The sequence below is a fragment of the Fukomys damarensis genome, unplaced genomic scaffold, assembly GCF_012274545.1.
Source record: "Fukomys damarensis isolate Sample0158 unplaced genomic scaffold, DMR_v1.0_HiC HiC_scaffold_17, whole genome shotgun sequence".
In the NCBI taxonomy this organism is placed as follows: Eukaryota; Metazoa; Chordata; class Mammalia; order Rodentia; family Bathyergidae; genus Fukomys; species Fukomys damarensis.
The window spans coordinates 33,519,344-33,524,541 of NW_022900929.1; the positions used below are offsets into that span (position 1 = coordinate 33,519,344).

At 44.9% G+C, this 5,198-nt stretch overlaps 1 protein-coding gene across 1 annotated transcript in view; it reads left to right on the forward strand.

The window, feature by feature from the left end:
* Positions 1-4,862: 4,862 nt before the first annotated feature.
* Positions 4,863-5,198, forward strand: part of Ttbk2 (tau tubulin kinase 2) — a 155,531-nt gene continuing 155,195 nt past the window's right edge. Inside the window, exon 1 of the mRNA XM_010624804.2 lies at positions 4,863-4,965. The gene's annotated coding sequence lies outside the window, so the exon portion shown is untranslated. The remainder of the gene's footprint in view (positions 4,966-5,198) is intronic.

Consider the following 5,198-nt stretch of genomic DNA (forward strand, 5'->3'; position numbering starts at 1 on the left):
GTTTGGAACAACATGGGAGCTGTTAAATTGATCAGATGATCTCCTCTAACAGTAGTGTAATAGTGACCTGGTAATATGGAGGCTTTTCTTTATGGAGTGTATCTGGAGCCCAACTGATTTTATACACATGGAGGAGATTTCCCTTATAGGTTTGATGGTACCAAAAAAGATCCTGTTAAGATCAGTTCTATGTGCTGGGGTGCAGAAGGCTATCACCTATGCGTGATCAGTGGATCTGGTTCTCCACACTTCACTGGAGGCTCACCTAAGGAGTATAGTTAAACAGCCTCACATTCTGCTACTTCAGTTTATCAAGTGTGTACACACTGTAAACCCTTGTATGTAACTGTATTTATACTCTGATTTCTTTAGTGACTTTCCTGTCAGAATTTCAGAGCTTCATGGCCCACAGATGTCGAGTATTCTCCTACAACTGGCATATTACCTCTTGTGTATTTTCTATGATTCTTGTATTTCTTTAAAATTTATATTAAACTTATATCAGGGCTGGGAATTTAGCTCAGTGGTTCTGCCACCTGCCTTGCAAGTGCAAGGACGAGAGTTCAATCCCCAGTACAAAAAAACAAACAAGCAAACAAAAAAACCTCTTAAAAAATAATAAAAATTTTAAAATAAAAATTATTCATTTATTTTGGGGATTGAACAGGGTCTTCACACTGAGCTACATCCCAGTATTTTATCTTATTTTAGTGTTTGGTTTTTTGAGGCAGGGTCTCCCTTTGTAGTTCAGGCTGGCCCTGAACTCACTATGTAGCCCAGGCTGGCCTCAAACTCGAGGCGACCCTCCTGCCTCCCAGTTGCTGAAATTACGGATGCTCAGATTACACTACCATGCCTGGCTGACATCCCAGTATTTTTAAAATTAAAAAAACATAGTTTTTTAGATAAGGTTTTACTAAATCACTAAGTTGCCCAGGCTGGGCTTGAATTTATGATCCTCTTGTGTCAGCCTCTGTGTGCTGTGATTAAAGGCATTGGCTACCATGCCTTGACTGGAGATTTGTTTTTTATACAGAAAGATGGAAAAAGAAAGGGGCAGGAGTCTGTTTTTCACACTGTGGTACTATCCTGATAATCATGCTATACAAATGACCCAGTTAGGTTGGGTGTAGCGATGGTGTGTGTCTATAATCCCAGCTACTTGGAGGCTGAAACAGGAGAGTCAAGGCTTCGAAGCCTGGGCCAGGGATGCAGCTCAGCAGTAGAGTACCTGCCTGGCAAGCTCAAGACCCTGAGTTTGATTGGTGGTAGCCCCCCTCACCCAAAAAAAGACTTTGAGGACACAAGGACACTATGGTAAAACTCCATCTGAAAGAAAAGAAAAAAAGAATGAATAATGACCCATCTGAATTGCTTCCAAGATGGGGAAGAAGTTACGAAGTAGTGTCTAGCTAGCATGGTAGTGCACACCTATAATTTCAATATTTAGGCAGCCGAAGCAGGCGGATCACGGGGGTTTGAGGCCCGCCTAGGCTGGTGAGCTCAAAGCCAGACTGGATTCTGTATTGAGACTTTGTCTCAAAAAACAAAAACAAGCTGGGTGTGGTGGCGCACGTCTGTAATCCCAGCACTTGTGAGATGGAGGCAGGAGGATCTCTGTGGGTGCGAGACCAGCCTGGGCTATATAGTGAGTTCCAGGTCAGTCTCAACTACATAGTGAGACCCTGTCTCAAAAAACAAACAAACAAAAAAACAAACAAAAAACAACAACAATGCCCCAAGATAGGTAGAGGACATAAATGGAAGGGCAGGAAAGGAAAAGTATTCTTGAGTATGCTATTTAATACCAGGAGAAAAGAAGAAGCTGTGTTGAAAGAAACATTATACCTTGTGTGGAGACTCCTTGATGTAAATCTAAATTTTATTATCTGACCATCTGTAGGATTCATGTTTGAATCAGAGCCTCTTTCAGGATGAGTTCACCAGGATACACCTGTACTTGAATCATTTCTCTCTTGCCTTATTTTCTGAAGTCTCACTATATTAGTTACCTATTGCTACAGGCCCAATCAAGGCTTAAGGCTGCAATAAACATTTATTTTTGGTGCTGGGGACTGAACCCTAAACATTATCACAGTGTTGGTGGGTCTGGGTGTTGGGAGCACCTTAGCTGGGTGACTCTGGCTTGAGTGCTTTACAAGGTGGTTGTTAATACACCTTCTAGGTCTCTGGTCATCTGAAGATTTGACCAGGGCTAAAGGGCCAGTATCCCAGGGAGTCCAGGAAAGTGGGCTCCTTGCCAGAGACCTCTCTCAAGGTTGCTGGTTCAAGAGACCATCTCGACTAACTTTAATGCGTACACACCATTAACACCCTTCATTTCTGGGAAACTTCACTAATAGGCTAGCCCAATTTAGTATGGAAAGAGCTACATAAAAAGGGTATCAGCTGGGACCTTTTTTTTTTTTTTTTTTTTTTTTTTTTGGTGATGAGGATTGAATCAAGAGTTTATAAACTGAGCTACACCCTACACCCCAGATTGGGCAAACACCCGTTTTTATTTTTTGAGACAGGTTCTCACTAAATTGAGAAGTTACTCTGCGTCTTAGTTACTTTTTTTCATTGCTGAGACAAAATATCAGACACCCAAAGTTAAAGGGAAAAAGCTTTATTTAGCTCACAGTTTGTAGAGGTTTCAGTTCATAATTGGCTGGCTCCAAGGCAGAGTGGCATGGTAGAGGGGCATCACAGAGAAGACATAAATTCATTGCATGAAGAAGACAGCAAAAGCACCAAGGGACTTTAACAGTGTCTTTCTGCCCCCGTTATCTTATCCAGATTACTTAGGGCAGGTAGCACTCACACCCTTAATCCTAGTGCCACTCATCCTAGCATTGCACCATGAATCAATTCTAGCCACACACACACAAACACTCACTCTAGATCCAGGCATCTCTGAAAAAGCCTCACCTATGACTGCATGAGGCTTTGTGGGGACATCTAGATACAAACCATAACATCCTGGGTGGAATCGAACTTGCCATCCTCCTGCCTCAGTTTTCCAGAGTGCTTGGATTATAAGTATATGTGAACACGTGCAGTTCTTTTTTTGGCGGGGGGGTACCGGGGAGCAAATTGGGTCTTTGCACTTGCAAAGCAGGCAGCAGAACCACTGAGCTAAGTCCCTGGCCCTGCAAAATTAATTTTTAAAAAAGAAAAAGAAAAAAAAAGCCTCAGAGGGGATTCCTGAATTCTAAGACCAGCTCTTGAATAATATATTACTTTGCAATTATCCTGACTGAAAAAATGTGTCTCTGGGACAAAAATTCTTAAGATGAAAAGACCAGGGAAAGAGGTAGGCTCTATTGCTAAATATAACATGAAATAATTTGGGCATTTTTCCCTCATAAACTTAAATTTTTAAACAAAAATATTGACAAAAATCTTAATTCTTTTCTATGCAAGTTTCATACCTCACCATTGCTGTGGAGTGAATTATATATATCCTTTTAGACAAAGTAACAGGAAAAAAGCAACTCGAGGTTCCAATCAGTAGAAAAAAATCTTGGCAAATTCTTTGTATTTGAATAGAACAAGATGACCTCACCATCAATCGCCTTTAATGTACAGTTTGTTCTGCTTTTTGTCCAAAAATCTGAACGTGACAAACAGTAGGGTACCTCTTGTTTTTAAAGAATGTCAAGGAGTTGTGGCAATTCCTGAATAAGATTAAACTGATTCTGTAAGAACAGTCTTGAGACTGAATATAGGTTCATATTTGACTTTTCTACATTTGAATCGGCTTTAATGGTAATGTCACTTGATTGCAGAAAAAAAAAATTAAAGTGAAGCCTAGAATTCATTGCATCCTTTCAGTCCATGGCAAACTCCTGGGAGTTATTGTGATTATGAAGTAGAAAGAGCATTGGACACAGGAGGTTTGAGACCCGAATTTTAGTTCTTCACTAATTAGTTGCAGAGCCTTGGGAAAGTTGAACCTGAGTTTTCTGTCTGTAAATTGGTCGATAAAGATGTGAGAGAGCGCGTCTTTCACCAAAGAGAACTAACACAATGAACACTAAATACACATTTACAGATGGACTTGGTGGTAGCGAATGCCTGTAATCCCACCACTCTAGGAGGCTGAGACAGGGGGATCTCATGTTAGATCCCAGGTTAGGCAATTTAGTGAGACCGTCTCAAAAACAAAAGAGATGGCCAGGGATTTAGCTCAGTGGCACTGTGCCTGCCTAGCAAGTGCGAGGTCCTTAAATTTGATCCCTGGTACCCAACGACCCCTCCCCCGCAAAAAACCCCTGGAGTTGTAGCTCCGTGCAAAGGCCCTGGGTTGCAGGGCCCTAGTACCATAGTTTAAAAAAAAAAAAAAATTGCTCCCCAAGCTCACGGATCCACCTGCCCTACTCCTCTCAGAAAGCCTGGATGTGAGCGAAGGGCCGTCCCGGCTGACCTCTGGAGCCCCGGGGACAGCGCCATCGCGAGGCTCTGAGGAGGTGCGGGTCCCCGAAGCCCGACAGGTCTCGCAGTTCGCGGCCCTGCGTGGCGACTGCCTCCGAGTTGGAATTCATATCGTGACAAAGCATTTCAGATTTTCCTTCACAAAGCCCAGCCCTGGGGTCTGAACCCTGCCTGTGACCAAGTTAGCGGCTGAGCGGGGAGGACACCTGAGTGAACCACACCCGCAGTACTCGACACCCTGCGTCTCTCTTCTAGGCTGGAGGACTGCTGCGGCGCTGACTGGAACTACCAGGACCAGAATCCCCTTGCGCATGCGCGCTGCCATTGTGATGCTCCTTTCCCGGTAATTCGCACTCTCAGGCAAACCTGAAGATAGCGGCAATTCTCCGGTGGGGGTGGAGACCTCTGCTGACTCTCCGCCCCCCTAGTGATAGACAATGGGACTAGCCAACGAACGCTGCGAGCACGAACTGTGCTTTCCAATCAGCACGCGAGGCTGAGAGGTGGGCGTGCGCACCAGCAGGGCAGGTGAGCTAGGCTGTGCCGGATTGCGAAGGGGGAGAATAACGTCGGTTCGGGTCAGCGGGCGCTGCAGTAGTCGCCGCAGCGGCTATGGGAGCCGCGGGAACGCGCCGGTGGCGGCGGAAGGAGGAGGAGCAGGGGCTAGTGCAAGAGCGGTGGCTGGGGATAACCAGTGACAGTCGCGGCAGTGGCCGCTGCCACCGCCAGTGAACGCGGACGGTTCCGAGGGGTTCCCGGCC